General features: G+C 37.5%; 1 non-coding gene across 1 annotated transcript; it reads right to left on the bottom strand.

Annotated features, from left to right (window-relative positions):
- Positions 1-20,721: 20,721 nt before the first annotated feature.
- LOC141603833 (small nucleolar RNA R71) lies at positions 20,722-20,827 on the bottom strand. Its single transcript, XR_012525681.1, has one exon. It is a non-coding gene; the product is annotated as a small nucleolar RNA R71 (small nucleolar RNA).
- Between the last annotated feature and the right edge of the window lie 450 nt (positions 20,828-21,277).

Below are 21,277 nucleotides of genomic sequence, written 5' to 3'. Positions count from 1 at the left end.
ATTTCATTTGATTTGGGTGATTATTGATTTTTATATAATAAAATTGATAAATAGCAACTTTAATAGTCATGAATATAAATTCAATTTATGGGGCTTAAAATTTGTCATTTCCAGGTTATGTAAATTTATATAGAATAGTCAAAATTTTATTTTTGATTTTTCATAATTTTTATGTTTAATTTGGAATTAAAAAGTTAAAGTTAAGTATTATGTGATTTATATGTGAAATAAACTAAAAATATTCTATGGGCAAATTTTTTTAACTAAAATTTTGGAATGTTGGGAATTTTCCAAAATATATAAAATTATTTTTTTGAAATTTTCGAATTTTTATGACTTATTGGGAATTATTTCTTTATTATTATGAATAAAAGGGTTTAAAGAGCAATCAAATAATATCAAGTTGAATTATTGTCAAATATTTAGAGAAGACTAAATTTTTGAGTCCTAAGAAGGTTGGGGTAATTAACTTGGACATATATTTGATTTATGTAATATTGTGTGATTTTAATAAGTTAATAGTCACAATTATCCATAAAACCGGATCGAATATACGATATTAGCTTAAAAAGGATGATTTGGCACATCACAGGGCATGTTTCATACATATATTAATACAACATTTTTATTATGATTGTCATATTTTAATTTTTACCTAATTTTGAATTATGTTATTTGTACATAGTATGGCCTTAGTTTTTAATTGATATTTCCCGAAATGAATGGGGATATCAATTCGGTTGTAATTAATGTGATCGTATCACTTTTATTTTTATTTTTGTTTTTGTTTTTATAATGTATAAAGTAGAAAAGTTATGTAATTTATTTATCCCGGAGGATCCTTGAAGACGGTGCGATTCGGAAAGGCGTTCCGACAAAGACGGTGTTGCCTTGGAGTGCGTGCTAAATGAAGTTCAAGAGACCAAAGGACTTGGTTTCCAAATTTGTAAATAGTTTATTAGATTTACTATTTTAGGAAGTTCATACTAGGATTTTATTATTTTGTTTTGCATTTGTTTTATATGGTTGCATGCATAGCCGAATCGCCATAACTACACATGCATATCATATTTTATCGAGTCATCGACCATGTCAATTATAATTATAGTAGTTCACTGCTTAAGTTCACTTTAAACGAGATAGATAATAGTTTGACAAGACCTCTCACTAAATAATAATTGAGAATTAGCCTTACCAAATAGTAGAACCATGAATCCCAATTTCATAAGGAAGTAGGCTCGGCTGACCGGGGTGCAAAACTTGTTACGTTGGGTAAGTGGGTAGTAAATTGTTATTACATCGAAATTTGGATTGAGCTCAACGGAAATATTCGCGACTGTAGCCACATGGGTTCCGGGCTTAAGATAAATATTAAAGTAATTTTATCAACCGAGAATTCTAGAAGTAGAATCGATTAAAAAGATAATCCACCGAGTTATGTTGATTAGGGATGAATCGGCTCACCGTGCCCGAGTTAATATGAATTTGGATCACGGAATCATTTATAGTAGTTGGGTAGAGGTCACTATATAAATGCTTAAAAACTTATTTAAAATGTTTACAAGAATTATTAAAACGATAAATGTTAATAATTCCTTCACTTCTTATTTTTGTAGTCAAAAATTGTTTCTCAATCGCAATGACAACTCCAAATTCATCCGCAAACACTAGCTCGAACACTCTCACCAATGTTTGTTGGCTCCGATCCTTCATGGATCGATGTAAATTAGAAAATAATGGGTCCAATTTCGCCGATTGGGATGCACAACTTCGCTTGGCCGCGGAGGGTGACAACAAGCTTCGTTACCTTACCGAGGCCTCTCCCGCCGCACCTACGGCAAGGTCTACCCCCGCCGCTAGGCAAGCCTACGAGACTTACCAAAAGGAGTCGGCCGCGATCAAAAATGTGTTGATCTTCTCTGTGGAGGCCGAACTCCAAAGGAGTGCTATAAAGATTAGCACCGCATATGAGATCTATACGAAGCTTGTGACCATAATTTCACAAGCTCCGAGGATCATTCAATATGAAGCGGCATCCGCATTCTTCGATCTTAACATCAAGGAGGGCCAAAAAGTTAGCCCTCATGTGCTCAAGTTGATGGAGCATGTTGAGACTCTAAAATTGCAAAAGGTAGAGATTTCCGAAGAACTCGTCATTGACCGAATTCTTCATTCCTTAAACATGTTTAAGGCATATGTACAATTCAGGGTGAATTTTAATATGCAAAACTTGAAAGTTTCCCTCGATAAATTGCACAAAATGCTTGTGCAAGCCGAGAGGGACATGGGGCTAAGTGTTAGCACCACCAAGGATGTGCTCAACATTAATCATATAAGCAAAGGGAATTTTAAGAAAGGTGGCAATAAGGGAAAGAAGCAAACTTCCTACAAGAACAAAGGAAAGGCTTTCGAAGCTAGCCCCTCTAAGCCCAAGAAGGGTGCCTCGTCCGGGGACAAATGCCACTATTGTAATGGTGTTGGGCATTGGAAGAGGAATTGTCCAAAGTACCTTGGCGATATCAAAGCTGGAGAAGTTATTCCAGTAGGTAAATAACTATCCCTATCTTTTATGTTTCAATCTCAACTTTGGTATTTTAATACAAGTTGTGATTTTACTCTTTTTTTTGTACTTAGGGCATCCAAGCAAGGACAAGGGCAAAGACAAGCATGCCTAAAAGAACTTAAGGGAAGCTATATGTAGCCGCCCATGGTGCTAGATCTATAGAAGCTTGATCTTATTTTGCTTTGTCTTTATTATTATGTTGTATTTTGAAATTTAGAACTATTTTGAGTTCCTCGTTCGACTTGGAAATTTGTTCGTTTCCTTTACACAATGGTTGTATTTTGGATATTTGTGACTTGGTTTGCAACCCAAGTCGCTCACTTTATCGTATCGGTTGTTCTAAAATTTATCATCATACACTACTTGCATCGAGAAACATAAGGTTATCGACTTAAATTTATCAAATGGACAATTATAATGATTAAGTCATTATATCTCCATAAGCTATGAATTCGATTCTCCTTATGCCATTGTTACTAAAAGTAACAACTTACTTATGTAAGATCAATTATAAAGTTATGTTTAGCAATTGAACTCACATATTAGGGAACTAAAATGTATTTACAATATATCTCAAACAGGTCACTAAAAGTTATCATGCGTAATATTTTCCTCATTCACTATCATAAGTACAAAGTTGTTTGTGGCTCATAAAGCTATATTTGAAGAAAATACATGTATTTTTCTAAAGATAGGATGGGAGAAAATTTAGCCACAAACCTAGACTAGATGGGATCTAAGTAAAGAGACCAAAAGAAAGCGTTCTCAAGTCTACGTGAGGAGACCAAAAGAAAGCTTTCTTAGGTAAAATTGTGAGTTGTGAAAAGGCAAAAAGAAAATGTTCTTGAAAAATATGATTTTGATCTATGAATTGGATACCTAGAGATTTTAAAATTCGACATTTTACTTAAGAGCCTTATGAAACTAAAATGGTATCTATGCAAGTAAATGGATTTATTTGTAAATAGAACTTTATGATCAAGAGTTGCATAAATAGGCATGTTGATGTCTACAAAAGCTATGTTAATTGGTAACTATGCTAAAATCATTACTATAACTCATTGTGAAAATGAATAAGTTAGATGTTAAAACCTCTTTCCAAATGAGTATTTAGAAAGGGATATGTGAATGACATGTTTGTATGGCTTTAAATAATACTTGAATAGCAATGCTTATTCCAATTCATAAAATGTTTCGAATGAGTTGTCAAAAGCGAAACATGTGGAATTGAGTGGGAGCCAGTGACAGTCATATTTAGACATGAAGTTTAGTGGGAGCAATCATCCTTCATGATTTGCATAACATATTACTCATTGGAAATGACGAGCAAATACTGTCTTTCATAAAGAAGTATTTAGGTTTTCAATTCTGGATGATATTGGACATTATGTGAATCTATTAAAACATGGGATTTTGGATCGGCACTTAGATGGGCATCTTATGTTGATAATGATCCCTCATCTTAATAATATCAACATGTTAAGTAGGTTATTTATATCGATGAATATAGAATTACTATGATAGAGTCATGGTTATTTGCTGCACCTAAGAACTGTTGTCTACGTGAAAACGATTACTAATGTTTCCGCCATTGATATAATCATTTATGCCATAATGCACATGTCCTAGATGAAACACATGCTTGGAGCATGATAAGTCAATAACAACTTAACCCATATGAGAGTCATTGGTAAGCCTCTAGGAACCGTCATGAATTCTCAAGGAGAACTAATGGTCTGTTCTGGAGTTTGGAAGTATACTAAGTTGTGTGTTAAGGATACACAAACTCAAGTTTCCAAACTCATTAGGATCTGTGAAAATCCTAGGCTGATTTTATTGATCTAAGGAGAAAATGACTAGAAGGGGTGTTTTATTGTCAATCATTGCAAGATTCTACAAGAGGAACCTAATTACGTTGTGATTAGGTGGTGTACCTTAAAAACGACCAGTAGTGATGTCCACCGAAACCCACATCACAAGTTATATGATAATAGCAGGAGCTTCTTTTAAGCTAAAGAACCTGACTCTATCATGGAGTCTAGACATGTACTTAGTAAAGTTCATGCTATAAGAGATAACATGAAATTGAAGGAAATTGCAATTCATAAAGTTTGAACATTTAGACACATGGTATGTTCACAAGCTAAACTTTTATTGCATTAGGCAAGTGTATAAATACACTTATGATTATAAGACATAGAGTAGTAATATGGTATTGACTACTCATATGTGATAATCACATTTATCGTTTCAGTTATCATTAACTCATCTTGTACTTTGTTACATCCAAATGGGTTGTTGTGACAATATTGAACCCCATTAAAGTGAACTATATTAACATAGTATTCGCCCCTAGTTACTTATATGAGGTGACATCTCGAAGTATATGAGGTGACATCTCGAAGTATCTAGAGTGTGATGCGATTGATGGCGAGTTTAAATGCCACCATAGAGTCATGAGAGATGACTAGTCGATCACATAAGCTGACTGTAAGGGACACTTTGTCGGGCTTATGACCACTTATAGAGTTCTGGAAAATTTTATAGCCTGGTCGTGGCAAGAGCTACTATAGTATTCTTATGAGGCGATTCTTTGACTAAAGACTGTTCGCCTAAGGTAGCACAAATTCGGAGTAACTTTGATTTATGTTCTACAACCTTCGTAATTGGGGTCAAAAGGGCATATTTTGGGTTATGATAAGCTGTGGCTATTCAAGGGAAGAGTGCGATAGGAATTGTCCATCCCTGTCAGGGTTATCTTATATCTCAAGGCCACTCGAGGAGTAATGAAATGGAAATGCGTGGCCACGCTCGGAAGGTATCTACGGTAGATAATTCCGGTCAGACAGTTATTCTCCAGATCGAGGAAACCACTCATGATATGATCAAATGCAAGTACGACCTGCAAGACACCTTGCATTGAGTGGGAGATAGTAATGGGACAAGAGAATTGGTGACGCACACTCGTCGCGGACAAATGGGAGACTGTTGGAGTATGTGTCCTCGACAATAATGCGATTAATGTTTAAATCTCATAATAAGAATGCATGAGTGAAAGTAATATTTTATTCTCAACTGATCCCCATTAATCGGTAATGATTGGCTGACTAGAGTTTGACATTACTATCGTGTGACGGTGGTGATCAGTTGATCCCTTAAGGTCATACATCTAGGGTAACACTCTTAATTGATTAATTAATTAATTGTATGTTGATATAAGTTAATTAATTCCTTAAAACTGAACGAATGATTTTGTGAGTAAGAATTAGTATCTTATTATAATTCGATTAAATAAGATTCGGTCTAAGTAATTTAAATTATTTTATTACTTAGGTTTATTTATTGTTTGTGAAACAATTAAAATAAGAATGAATGGTTTATTATAAATGCAAGTTGTTGTGATTTATAATTTTGAGACCCATTTTAAGTACTTGTAATCATGAATTACTTGTTAATTTTTGTATGTGATTTATTTTGTTTATATAATGATTTTTAATAAGTTAAAAATGCATTATTAAGAAACATGTCTAGTAACATGTCCAATATGTCACACTATACAAATTGACAATTGACAAACTTAAAATGGACCCATTTTATCTCATGTGTGCCGTGTAAATGAGGATTATAGGGGATGGTTGTGTTTTGTTTATTTAATTAAAGAGGAACATAATCATACCCTACTAATCATCGGGTTGCATGCCTAGACTCTTGAGAAGAGAAACTTGAAAATGCATTCGGCATCCTACCCAAGACCACCCGGCCACCCATATAAAAAAGAAGAGTTTTATATTCTTTACATTTTCAATTTTCATTCTTACAAAATTATTTTGATAATTTTTCCATATTCTCTCTAGATCTTGTGAAGAACTAATAAGAGAGAAAAAACTCAAAATTACTAATATTATTCCACCATTACTAGGAGTAGTAAACTATAATATTAGTTGTTAATTTTAGGGCACTTATACTAATTTCTAGTAACAAAATTAGTAAAAGTATTAAGTGGGTTATCTTGGTACAAATTCTAGAGGAGTAGAATCTACTATTGAATCTAAGGGTTTTGTTGGAGCACTAGGATTTTCTTAAGAAGACTAATTTGAAAGGTGTCCAAATTAGTATAACCTTTCGGCCCTCAATGTAAGTAGATCGGTTTTATTCTTACTTTGTATCTTATTGTTATGCATGCATAAGATCTAATTAGTTTATGTCTAAACTAAATTTATAAAGTTATTAGAAGTGTCTAATAAGAGGTTAATGAATCTTACAATATTGAGCTCTGAAAATTTGAGGATGTTTTTATATTGAGGGTACATAGATGTTTGTTTGTTCTATCTAGGGATAAAGATGTTTCATTTAAGAGTATGGGGTTTTGATTGAAGGACATAGATTCATATAGTCTTGTGGTGGATTCGTGATGTAATGATAATGTTCGTGGATAGTAGACTGTAACTACAAATTGTGGTTAGAAGTATGTCGTTGTATGGGCATTGGTGATAAGATTTGTGCGGTGATATTATTATTCATACTTTGATGGAAATGTATTATTGATGGTAAGTGTGTTGTGGTACAATAGGTACTAGCTTAACAAAAGGTGTATGGTTCCTTGGGTGGTTAGGAATTTCTTGACCATAAGTGTTCAGAGGAAGTGATTGGGTCTTCCGCGTGTGACTGATGATTTTGTCATGAGATTGAGGTTGGATAGAATTTTGACGGCTTAGTCAGAGTTTAAGGTTTGGGATTGATGACTTTGGGTACTAGATATATATCAAGAATCATCGAGATTTATTTAAACCTTTTGAGCTTAAGAGTGTGATAGGGAGTAAGCACTACTCGCTTTGAGGATATTAGAGTAGAAGTGATTCTAATGGCACTCGTGAACGTAAGAGTTTTCTCATTCGAAAGATTTTCCTTGTTTAAAGATTACCTATTTTGAGGTTTTGGTTAATGTCAGATCTTATGGTGAATGGAAAATTAGAATTGGAGTATTTGTTAAAGGTTATGTGGACTTGAAGTAATACCAATACGTTTATGGGAGATCATGTATATTGTTTAATGATGGCTAATGGTAGTTAGTTGGATGAGTATTTGAAATATGAGGACCAGAAGTTTTAGGTCATGAGGTAGATGAAATGTTATACTTTGAGAAGTTTTACTTATAGGTGTTGCGTGTACTTGGTGAAAGTGAGGCACTTAGTGATATTATGGCATATGAGATATGATGGACTTTATGAGCGTCAACCACATGCTTAAAGGCGATGCATGTGGGAAAATGTTGTTGTCGTACGACGACTAGGTCATACCAAGATAAGAGAGACTATTGGGGAATGAATTAGCTTAATGATCATTTAGGGTTGCGATGGTTGGAGTTTGATGTGACTTTTGAGATTCTAAAGTGAATGAGGATGATAATAACATTGATGAATTGGGATATCTCTTTCTTTGGTTTGAGCTTAAATAAGTATCAGAGTGCGCAGCGGTTAGGATTCCGAAATGACATTTATTGATGATCACTTGTAATTCTTACCTTCTTTTGATCTTATATTTGAATTTCAAGTTTCAAGGACGAAACTTCTTTTTAGGGAGTTGGATTGTAACACCCCGTATTTTATATAATATCTTATTATAAAAGTTCCTTATTAAATTAATTATTTCGAAGTGTATGGATGTATTTCGGAAATATTTATATTTACCGTCTTCGTTCTCTATTTTATTATTTTTCGTTTTCACCTTCTTTCGGATAGGTTAAAATGTCCGGGCACGATTTGACTATTTTTATTTAATAATTACTTTTCTTATATAAGCTCTCCAAGTGTTTTAATATAGCTCAATCTAATTTATAATCAGATAATCCATTGTATGATAGTTAATGGACCCAAAGCCCACTTGTTAACCCTCTCTTACCTAAATAAATCTAAACCTAACAAGCAAGCTCCTCACTTTCTTTTCACGTAAGGTTTGCGGCGCCTCCTTCATTATTTCCTCTCTTTTGTTCCTCTTTCTCCCTTTGACTCCATTGTTGAAAATATTTCCTTCTTCCAAACTCATACACAAAAGATATTTCCACAATCCTTGCTCTTACCTCTACATCATATTTATCTCCAAATAATTTTATGGGGATTATTTGTATGGACCGTTACACCTATGTTTTGGGTCACTTATTTTAATGGGTAAAGAAGAAGAATGACTTTTATGGCATTTTCAAGGGTTTCGATTTGTGCCTTTCTTTAGAGTCGGTTTTCGGGACGTTGACACGTGTTGGAGACAAGGCTTTGTTGGTCGTATTCTTTATCGAGGTTTACATTAATTGCTAAAAAGGTAACTAGGTGTTTCTCTTTTAATTGTGTTTATGACAATTGATGTAATTAATATGATTTAATGATTGTGCTGTATGATTGGTAAGTGTTTGATTGTGTATTATCATGTTAATTATTTTTTCGCATGTTTGTATATGTTTTAATGTATTAATTATATATCGTATGTGTAACACCCCTAATTTCCATAATATAATTCTTTAATTTTATTTTCCCGTATTTTATATTTTATTTTCCGGGAAAATATCCGTCTCTTGTCTTTTGGGCTCGTTGGGCTCGAAAACGGTGAAGACCCATCTGTCCTTGGGTCTCACGTGATTTTTGATGTAGATGGGTAAGTTTTGGGCCTAAGCTGAAATAAACCCATAAGCTTCTCTATAAATAAGAAAGGGAATCCAAACCCTTGCTTTTCTTTTCTCATAATTCTCTAAACCCTAAACCTAATTCTCTCCTCCTCTCTTCCTCCCTTGTGTTGTGTGCCTCCACCCTTCCTAGGGTTTCGTGCCGCGCTTCCTCCTCCTTCCTTCATCATCTTTCTTGCTTAGATCGATCCTACTTCTTGGATTTATCTATCTTCTTCGTAAGTTTTTATGTTTCGCGTAGTCTTTATAGTTTTATAGTTTTATAGTTTATATATATATATATATATATATATATATATATATATATATATGTATATATATATATATGTATATATATATATATATATATATATATATATAGTTAGTTAGTTAGTTAGTTAGTTAGTATATTTATTAGATTCGTTATCTTTGGCACGTGGATGATTTTTATAAAGGCGTGGAAACTGCACCTGGAGAAGACATCTATATCGTTGAAGACGATCTCTAGGATTTAATTGCTTAATAAGGTAACTAGGTGTTTTCCTTTAATTGTGTTTATGCCAATTGATGTAATTTACATGATTTAATAATTGACTTGTGTAAATAGAACGTGTTTGATTGTTTATTTTCATGTTTAATTGTGTTTGTGTATTTATGTATGTGTTTCATTGTTTAAATTGCATAACGTATCTTGCCTATGCTCCGTTTGGGTGTTTGGGGCGTGCGGCTAGGGTTCCCTATGGAAACCCTAGTGGCGGCTTGGTGGGTGTTGGTGGGAAGACCTAGAGTTATGGCAGAACTAGTATAACTTTGAGATTATGGCTCAATGTTATAGCAGGGTTGGTACAACTCCGGGGTCGTGATAAAGTTATAGATGAAGTCGTATAACTTTGAGATTATGGCTCAATGTTACAGCTGGGCTACTATAACTTAAGTCACATGTCAATGTTATAGCTAATGCTAATGTAACATTAGGCTAATGAAGTCAATGTTATGGCAGAGCTAATATAACATTGAGTTACGAGGTAAAGTTAATGTTAAAGTTATAGTTGGGGTACTATAACATTGAATGGTTAAATATTAAAGTTATAGCTGGAGTTCTATAACATTGTATGGTTGATACTTGTTCACATATCGTGTTGTGTTCAGTTATTTAATGACATTATGTTTGCTTATATCTTTGGTTACTCTTGTTCATGTGATAAGTGCGATAGTCAGTTATACCATCCTATGAGTTGAGTCGTGATGTTGTTCACGCATGTTGGTATAGTTAGTTACACTGTGCATTGGTTTGTTTGCTAGTTTGAATAGATGACGGTAGTATCAGTTATATACTATCGAAATGAACCAACGCTACCCGTTGATGCGGGATTTGTTTGGTCTATGTTCAGGGGGGTAGCAGAGGCAGTGGTTATATGCTCTGTTCCCCGAGTGTCGTTCGGTTTACCGAGTGTCTGGCCAGGTCTTAGACATATAGGCAGTGGTTATACGCTATACATAGTACCGTGGAGGTAGTGGTTATACGCTCCACACCGATGGAGGCAGTGGTTATACGCTCCGTCAGCTAGAGGCAATGGCTATACACTCTGGCAAGTTAGAGGCGGTGGTTATACGCTCTAACGTGCGTTCGCTCTATTTGCTATGCTTTGTTGCTAGCTTTATGCCTTCTGTTGCTGTGGATTGTGTGTCACCATGTTTGTTATGCTTTAATGCTAGCTTTGTGCCTTAGGTTGTTGTGGGTCATTTGTCGCTACTAGTCTTGTAAGTGTTCATGGTATAGTGGTTGCATATGGTCTAGGTGTGCATGATTTCGTCCGTTTAAGATTGATAAAGTCATGGTAAGCTGTATTTGGTTTTCATGAGTATAGATGATCTCACATGTTTACTGTTTATGCCTTTCAATTATTATTGATTGTTGATTATATTCAATTGTTGTAAGCATGACTGGGAGAGAATCTAGTTACTCCCGACTGATTGTCGACCCCCATTCCAAGGTTGTTCAGATTGTTGCTGACTGGTTAATGCTTGCTTGGGGAATGTACGAAGCGATCTTAATAATAAATAGGAGTTTGCTTTTAAGTTTTAAGAACCCTTTGAATAATGTATTAGTTGTTTTGGATTTAGTAGCGAACCGGATTGGTCAGGTGTTTCCGCCACCTTGACCCTTTTATCAGTATCGTACTCTGATATTTACTTTATATAAGTTTTTCCTTTGTTTTATAATCCGGGTTGTTACATTGGTATCGAGCGAACACGCTCCCAACTCTCGCTTAGTTGATGACTAAAATAAATGACCTAGTTAATGAGTGAGAGTAAATGGGGTAGAAACAATAGGATTGGTTGGTTTTCTTATGTTTGTAAAATGTATGAGGAGTTGTTTGGAGTGGTACTTAGATTCTACCACTTATAACGAGATTTCGTTCTTGCAGATGGTGCGTAACGTGAATGGTGAGACCGATGCTGACCGCATCAGGAGACTAGAGGCCTCTTTGGCATCTATGGCCGAAGGTTTCACCAACCACCTCAAAAACAACAACAACAACAACAACAACAACAACATCAACAACAACAACAACAACAACCATCCGCAATCGACTGTGTTTGATCGCTTTGCTCGTCACCGTCCTCCAACTTATGATGGTGCGAATGATCCTACTGCTTTGGAGGCTTGAATTCGCGAGATGGAGAAGTTGTTCCTTGATACTGGATGTCCTGAGGATCAGATGGTGGATATCGCCACCTATTATCTGAAGGACGAGGCCGACAACTGGTGGGCTCTTACCAGAGATGGTCTGGAAGTTCAACCAGGATATGGTTGGGCTGTTTTCTTCGAGGCTCTGAAGAAAAGGTTTTATCCCGAGGAGATCTTGTTGCGAAGGAACAGGAGTTCCTTCGTCTACATCAAGGTTCCATGACCGTTGAGGAGTACACAAACAAGTTCGTGAAGTCGTCTCGTTTCATTACTTATGTAGCTATGGACGAGGTATCAAGGACTCGTCGCTATGAGAAGAATCTAGCTCCTAAAGTCCGGACTGTTATGTCTCAAATTCCTTCAACTTCTTTCCAGCAGGCTTACGATCGTGCTCTTAGCATATACGATTCAGTTCTTGTTACCGAGGCTAAGGAGAGTGCAAAGAGTAAGTTCGTGAAGAGACCTTATGTTGCCTCTAGTGCTTCTCAGAAGAAGCAGAAGTTCGAAGCTCGTCCGTATGCTCCGCGTGATCAGGGTCAAGCCAAGAAGGATATGGTTTGCTTCAGATGCGGGAAGGCTTACCACCCGGGTACGAGTTGTGCTCCTGGTACTTCTATCACATGTTTCAGGTGCAAAGCTCCGTGACACAAGGCTGTTGATTATCCCCAGAAGCCAAAGGTTGAAGCCCCAAAGACTGGTCGAGTGTTCTAGATGAGTCGTGCAGAAGCAGATGCTAATCCAGATGTGGTTACAGTTACCTTTCTCGTTCACTCTTTATCTACTTTTGTTCTTTTGATACGAGTGCATCGACGTCTTTCGTATTCGATTCCTTTTCCGTCCGTGCTAGACTCTCATCTTTTTCATTTCTTCATAGCTCTATATCCCTTCCTACGGGTGAGATTGTTTCTTGCTCCGTTCTTTTCAAGGACGTACCTGTCAGTATTGCAGGGGCGATCCTTCCTGCCGATCTGGTCTAATTCAAGCTCGGAGAGTTTGATGTGATTTTGGGTATGGATTGGTTATCTCATATGACGCTAGGTTCCTGTGTCATGATCCATTAGAAGATCGTGCTTAAGAGCAAGTGTCGTTCGGTTTACCGAGAGTCTAGCCATGTCTTAGACATATAGGCAGTGGTTATACGCTATACATAGTACCGTGGAAGCAGTGGTTATACGCTCCACACCGATGGAGGCAGTGGTTATACGCTCCGTCAGCTAGAGGAAGTGGTTATATGCTCTGGAAAGTTAGAGGCAGTGGTTATACGCTCTAACGGGCGTTCGCTCTATTCGCTATGCTTTGTTGCTAGCTTTATAAGTTCTGTTGCTGTGGATTATGTGTCACCATGTTTGCTATGCTTTAATGCTAGCTTTGTGCCATAGGTTGTTGTGGGTCATTTGTCGCTACTAGTCTTGTAAGTGTTCATGGTCTGGTGGTTGCATATGGTCTAGGTGTGCATGATTTCGTCCGTTTAAGATTGATAAAGTCATGGTAAGCTGTATTTGGTTTTCATGAGTATAGATGATCTCACATGTTTACTGTTTATGCCTTTCAATTATTATTGATTGTTGATTATATTCAATTGTTGTAAGCATGACTGGGAGAGAATCTAGTTACTCCCGACTGATTGTCGACCCCCATTCCAAGGTTGTTCAGATTGTTGCTGACTGGTTAATGCTTGCTTGGGGAATGTACGAAGCGATCTTAATAATAAATAGGAGTTTGCTTTTAAGTTTTAAGAACCCTTTGAATAATGTATTAGTTGTTTTGGATTTAGTAGCGAACCGGATTGGTCAGGTGTTTCCGCCACCTTGACCCTTTTATCAGTATCGTACTCTGATATTTACTTTATATAAGTTTTTCCTTTGTTTTATAATCCGGGTTGTTACAGTTGGTATCAGAGCGAACACGCTCCCAACTCTCGCTTAGTTGATGACTAAAATAAATGACCTAGTTAATGAGTGAGAGTAAATGGGGTAGAAACAATAGGATTGGTTGGTTTTCTTATGTTTGTAAAATGTATGAGGAGTTGTTTGGAGTGGTACTTAGATTCTACCACTTATAACGAGATTTCGTTCTTGCAGATGGTGCGTAACGTGAATGGTGAGACCGATGCTGACCGCATCAGGAGACTAGAGGCCTCTTTGGCATCTATGGCCGAAGGTTTCACCAACCACCTCAAAAACAACAACAACAACAACAACAACAACAACAACATCAACAACAACAACAACAACAACCATCCGCAATCGACTGTGTTTGATCGCTTTGCTCGTCACCGTCCTCCAACTTATGATGGTGCGAATGATCCTACTGCTTTGGAGGCTTGAATTCGCGAGATAGAGAAGTTGTTCCTTGATACTGGATGTCCTGAGGATCAGATGGTGGATATCGCCACCTATTATCTGAAGGACGAGGCCGACAACTGGTGGGCTCTTACCAGAGATGGTCTGGAAGTTCAACCAGGATATGGTTGGGCTGTTTTCTTCGAGGCTCTGAAGAAAAGGTTTTATCCCGAGGAGATGCGCTGGCAGAAGGAACAGGAGTTCCTTCGTCTACATCAAGGTTCCATGACCGTTGAGGAGTACACAAACAAGTTCGTGAAGCTGTCTCGTTTCATTACTTATGTAGCTATGGACGAGGTATCAAGGACTCGTCGCTATGAGAAGAATCTAGCTCCTAAAGTCCGGACTGTTATGTCTCAAATTCCTTCAACTTCTTTCCAGCAGGCTTACGATCGTGCTCTTAGCATATACGATTCAGTTCTTGTTACCGAGGCTAAGGAGAGTGCAAAGAGTAAGTTCGTGAAGAGACCTTATGTTGCCTCTAGTGCTTCTCAGAAGAAGCAGAAGTTCGAAGCTCGTCCGTATGCTCCGCGTGATCAGGGTCAAGCCAAGAAGGATATGGTTTGCTTCAGATGCGGGAAGGCTTACCACCCGGGTACGAGTTGTGCTCCTGGTACTTCTATCACATGTTTCAGGTGCAAAGCTCCGTGACACAAGGCTGTTGATTATCCCCAGAAGCCAAAGGTTGAAGCCCCAAAGACTGGTCGAGTGTTCTAGATGAGTCGTGCAGAAGCAGATGCTAATCCAGATGTGGTTACAGTTACCTTTCTCGTTCACTCTTTATCTACTTTTGTTCTTTTGATACGAGTGCATCGACGTCTTTCGTATTCGATTCCTTTTCCGTCCGTGCTAGACTCTCATCTTTTTCATTTCTTCATAGCTCTATATCCCTTCCTACGGGTGAGATTATTTCTTGCTCCGTTCTTTTCAAGGACGTACCTGTCAGTATTGCAGGGGCGATCCTTCCTGCCGATCTGGTCTAATTCAAGCTCGGAGAGTTTGATGTGATTTTGGGTATGGATTGGTTATCTCATATGACGCTAGGTTCCTGTGTCATGATCCATTAGAAGATCGTGCTTAAGAGCAAGTGTCGTTCGGTTTACCGAGAGTCTAGCCATGTCTTAGACATATAGGCAGTGGTTATACGCTATACATAGTACCGTGGAAGCAGTGGTTATACGCTCCACACCGATGGAGGCAGTGGTTATACGCTCCGTCAGCTAGAGGAAGTGGTTATATGCTCTGGAAAGTTAGAGGCAGTGGTTATACGCTCTAACGGGCGTTCGCTCTATTCGCTATGCTTTGTTGCTAGCTTTATAAGTTCTGTTGCTGTGGATTATGTGTCACCATGTTTGCTATGCTTTAATGCTAGCTTTGTGCCATAGGTTGTTGTGGGTCATTTGTCGCTACTAGTCTTGTAAGTGTTCATGGTCTGGTGGTTGCATATGGTCTAGGTGTGCATGATTTCGTCCGTTTAAGATTGATAAAGTCTTGGTAAGCTGTATTTGGTTTTCATGAGTATAGATGATCTCACATGTTTACTGTTTATGCCTTTCAATTATTATTGATTGTTGATTATATTCAATTGTTGTAAGCATGACTGGGAGAGCATCTAGTTATTCCCGACTGATTAACGACCCCCATTCTCAGGTTGTTCAGATTGTTGCTGACTGGTTGATGCTTGCTTGGGGAATGTGCGAAGCGAGCTTAATAATAAATAGGAGTTTGCTTTTAAGTTTTAAGAACCCTTTGTATAATGTATTAGTTGTTTTGGATTTAGTAGCGAACTGGATTGGTCAGGTGTTTCCGCCACCTTGACTCTTTTATCAGTATCGTACTCAGATATTTACTTTATATAAGTTTTTTCTTTGTTTTATAATTCGGGTTGTTACAGTATCTTTCTTATGCGTTAAATATGGGAGTCATGAGCGCAATTAGGGTTTACGAACGAAACCTTAATGGCAGCATGATAGGTGGCCAAGAGTGCTCTCCAAAGTTATAATTAAAACTAGTATAACCTTGATGATGATTCGAGTGTTATAGCTGAAGTTAGTAGAACATTGGACCGTTACTCTAGCTATGGTTGTTTGAGGTATAACCTTGGAAATATGAATCAAAGTTATAGCTGAATCTACTATAACTTTGGATACGAGTTAAAGTTATAGCTGAAACTAACGTAACCCTGAGATTATGACTCAAGGTTATAATTGGAACTAGTATAACTTTGAGTTACGTGTTAAGGTTATGGTTGTGGTAAGTATAAATTCAGGTTATATGTGTTGAAGTTATGTCGAGGCTAGTATAACCTCGCATCTGGAGTTCATGCTATGACTAAGGTTACTATAACCTTGGTTGTTTGTACTTGTTTCACATGTTGTCTTGTGTTCAATTATAATATAATGTTATGTTTGCGTGTTACATTGGTTACTCTTGTTCACATGATAAGTAGGATAATCAGTTATATTATCTTATAAGCTGAGTCGTGACGTTGCTCATGCATGTTGGAACAGTATACTGTGCATTTGTTTTGTTGGCTAGTGGTATAGATGACGTGCGGTATCAGTTATATACCAGACGGAATGAACTAACGCCACCCATTTTGGGATTTATTTGGTCTATGTTCGGGGATGGCCAGAGTCGTCAGTTATACGCTCTAGGTCCCAAGGGTCGTTCGATATACAATTATTGCATCGAGGGGTCTGGCCAGGTCTTAGGCATATAAGCAGTAGTGATACGCTATACATAGTACCCTGAAGTATCAGTTATATACTTCACACCGACGGGGAGACAGTTATTTTATCCGTCAGTCAGAGTATCATTTATATGCTCTGACAGGTTAGAGTGTCAGTTATACGCTCGAGCCGGTGTTCGTTTTATACCCTATTCGCTATGGTTTGTTGCTAGCTTTGTGTCTTATGTTGCTATTGTTGATTGGTTATGTTTGTGTCTCGTAGTATGTGGTTTCGTTTGAGACATCATTTTAGAGGATTGTCTGGATATGTCTTTGTTTGGTGGTAATTTGGTGTTGAGTCTTCATGAGTATAGATTATCTCACATGTTTAATAGTTTTGTACTTCAATTGTTATTGATTGTTGGTTATATTTAATAATTGTAAACATGACTGGGAGAGCATCTAGTTACTCCCGACTGATTGTCGACCCCCATTCTTAGGTTGTTCAGATGGTTTGCTGTGTGGATGATATCTTGCTGGGGAAGTACTGTGCGGCGAGATGAATAATAAATTAGGACTTTGTTTTCAATTGAGATACACTTAATAATGTATTTGTTTGTTTTGGTTTTAGAAGCAAATCGGATTGGTCAGGTGTTTCCGCCACCTTGACCCTTTTATCATTGTTATACTCTGATGAATCGTTTAATATACGTTTTTCCTTTGTTTTATAATCCGGGTTGTTACAGAGCAAAGGGACAAATTCTTGGATTTGATGGAGCGTCGCATGGCGCCTACAGGGTGTGTTGATCGTAAAATCATGCGTACTTACAATATTGAGACTACCATGGAAGATATGTTTTATCAAATTGGTTTAGCCGGTTTATTTGATCTTCAAGAACTCTGTTATCGTCCATTAGTCCTTGAAATTCAGAGTTCTTTTGTTTATGACAAGCTACGACACAAAATTCGATTCCGGTTGTTTAACGTTGAACGTAGTTTATCATTTGCTCAAATAGCTGAGTACTTGAAAATTGATCCTCATAATAGTGGTGACTACTTGACTGTACCTGAGGACTTACATACCATCCGATACTTCCCTTTGTTTACTGGTTATACCGATGCGGATGTCAGTGCTATGGCACTAGGCGATGTTCAACACGTTTTCTTGAAGTTGTTTCTGAGGATACTGAGCTATATCCTATATGGTCATTATAACAGGAGTAAGGTACATTATATGGAGGATCTCTTACTTGCTAGTTACTTGAACCCCTTTCAAGAGGTTACATTCCAATTTATCCCTTTTGTTGTTATTGCTAGTGCCTTAGAACGTATGACAGGAAAAAAATGCAACTCTGGATGGTGGAGCTATTATTACTCGGTTGGCTTGAAGGTTGGCTAACTTTCAGGGTCATGCTCCTTATGAGCCAGTCACTGATTATGAGCCATTAGTGGATGATGAATACTTGAGGTATGGTATTCGCTACATCATTATTATTGGTGGCACTAATCATTATTGGAGGGTGAAGGATGATTTGTGGATGAAGCTAGTGAATGATCACTTACCACCTGTTGAAGCTCTTGAAGAGAATGATTCTGTTATTCGTCCTCTTCCCCGCACTTACTTTATTCGTGAGGATTTGCTAGTTGCTTTGTGATACGTGCATTTTATATCGCCTTTTTAGTCTTATATTGCACGTATTTCTATGCATTTATGTACTGTTATGTATTACAAAATGCCCCGAATTGGCTACTTTGGTTTGTTTTGTCTGATTTGCAGAAATGAACCTGAAAGTGGTGGAACCGTACTCTATTCATCCTCTTCATCATGCATAATGAGGAGACGGGAATGTTAGAGCAAGTGAAATGCCTTGGAGTGCGTAAAGGATGGTCAAGGAAGCAGTCAAAGATGAGTTATAAGCTGTCTTGGAAGAAAAGCACTTGATCGAAGGTTTCTAGTGTTCGATCGAGTGTATTGGCTGACACGAGAGGTCGATCGAGTACTTTTGTTTACTCGATCAAAATGCTGAATACTGGAGTTCCTCGACCGAGAGCTTTATTTGCTCTATCGAGAAGAATAGCTGGAGAAGACCTCGATCGAGTGGTTTGAATCCACTCGATAGAGAGGTTTTAGTCTTAGGCGGGCTTAAGTTACTCGTGTTGTGTTATTTCGTTAAACCCTTTAATTGTCCTATTTAAGCATTCGCTAATTAGGTCATTAGTACGCTTTTCCATCTCTTAAACACTCGAATCTCTCGTTCATACTCTTCACTGTTAAACACTCCCTTTAATCTCTTGCTTGGATATTGGATTGATTTTTACGCCGGATTGCTTGAGATTGTAATCATTCTCTCCTTATTAATCTTGATCTTATTGTTCTTTGCTTTAAATCTTGATTATCTCTTAATTATTTCTGCCCTAATACAGTTTATGTTTAACTATCATTATTTCATAATGTCTTCTATTAGTATGCTTATTATTATTATTGTTGACACCATTAATATTATGAGTAGCTAATCCCTTTAATGGCGGGATTAGGGAATCCAAGGTAGGATTGTGACGATGTAGCGAATAGACTAGATGATTTATTTGTCAGAATCTGTCCCATGGCAATTTAACTGTAATATCAACTTAGTTGAGTGCATGGTTCTAAGTTACCTTTAATTTGGTTAATTTTACTCCTGGATGGGAAGATTGGATTAAATAGACCTGCTATGAACAGTAGACTATCTTAATGAGGGCGAAAGTTAAATTAGTGGAATTCTAGGATAGAAAGTGGACCGGAAGGACCTTTCCTGTATCCTTCTCACAGTAGATTGTTTAGGGTATTTGCAGTTGAGTCGATAGACTACCATGGTGAACCGAAATCCTGGCATACTTTCTTTTATTTGATCATCTTTTTTATATTTTCTATCTTTATTGCTCTTGTTGAATCTCTCTTTCCCTTAATCTTTTATTAGTTTAGAAAACCACAATCAAAACCCCATTTTGTGACCTAATAGACGGACCTTTAATAGATATCTTGCCTCCCTGTGGATACGATCCCGACTTCCTTAGCTATATTAGTTAGAGACCAGTTGGTTATTTTTTGTAGGTATACGATTAGCCTGTCAAATAATGGCGCCGTTGCCGGGGAGGCAATAGCCCTATCTGTTTTTGTTTTCGTTTATTTTTATCCGTCTCAGGGAATTTTTTTTTCCTTGAGACAATTCTCATTTATCTCTTTCAGTGTTGTGTATGCCCAGGTCGAACAAGTCGGAATTAGTCCCAGCTGATCCTGAGCCAGAAAGACTGTATCGGCATAAACTCCGTCTGCAAAGAGAAATTCGAAAGGAAGACTTGAGTACTTTCGAACCCGAGCTACAACACTTCTTATTTGCAGAAGACCAGTCTTGTGAAGAAAAAAATCTCATTTCTGATAACAAACTAGTAAAGATGCCTAACATTGCAAGTCACTCAGAGCCCAAAGCATCCTCGAATCCTAAAGGTTTTAATCTCGCAATTGAGGATGGTAACACTTTCGATATCCGTCCTACATAAATATGGTGGAAAGAAACCTGTATCGAGGTGTGGCGGGTGAAGATCCTCGAAAGCATATGGAAGTCTTTACTGACTATTGCTCTACTATTCCCGCTACTAAGGGAGTAACACAAGACAAGATAAAGGAAGTGCTTTTTCCTTTTTCTCTGACTGACTCAGCCCTTGAGCGGCTGACTGATATTGACCGGACTGCTGCTGGTATCACCAACTGGGAGACTCTCGCACTTGCCTTCTACCAAAGATACTTCCCTCCACAACACACTAATCAGCTGAGGGGTAAGATTACTAGTTTCAAGCAGGCACCTGATGAGAATTTCTATGAAGCTTGGTGCCGGTACAAGAAGTTGGTGAGGTCTCTTCCTCACCATGGTTTTGATCAGTGGTATTTGTGCAACCAGTTCTACAATGGGTTGTATGATGACCACAGAGCTATACTTGACGCCTCATCCTATGGGAGATTTCAAAAGAACATTGATGACGATAAGGGATGGTGCATTATTGAGGAGATGGCGACCCATTGTGCTGAATAAGGGAACCCCAGGGACGGAATTCAGACTGTTCACTCGATCTATAACGCGGTCGTGGCTCAGCTGGAAGCCATGAATGCTCGTTTTGATAGATTAGAAATACAAGCTGTTGGTGATCGACAGACGGTTCATCTGTTGACTAGACAGGAAACTGTCACCTGTGAGAGATGTGGGAGCAATGACGGTCTTACTGCTATTGACTGTCTGACAGACAAAGAACAAGTCCTTGCCTTTCAACAATATAGGCAAGGAGGAGGTTCCTACTATAATAATCAAGGGGCAGGCCATCCCAATTT

The sequence above is a fragment of the Silene latifolia genome, chromosome 9 (assembly GCF_048544455.1).
Source record: "Silene latifolia isolate original U9 population chromosome 9, ASM4854445v1, whole genome shotgun sequence".
In the NCBI taxonomy this organism is placed as follows: domain Eukaryota; kingdom Viridiplantae; phylum Streptophyta; class Magnoliopsida; order Caryophyllales; family Caryophyllaceae; genus Silene; species Silene latifolia.
Note: the sequence above shows the minus strand (reverse complement) of the source record. Positions and strands in the feature narration are given on the sequence as shown.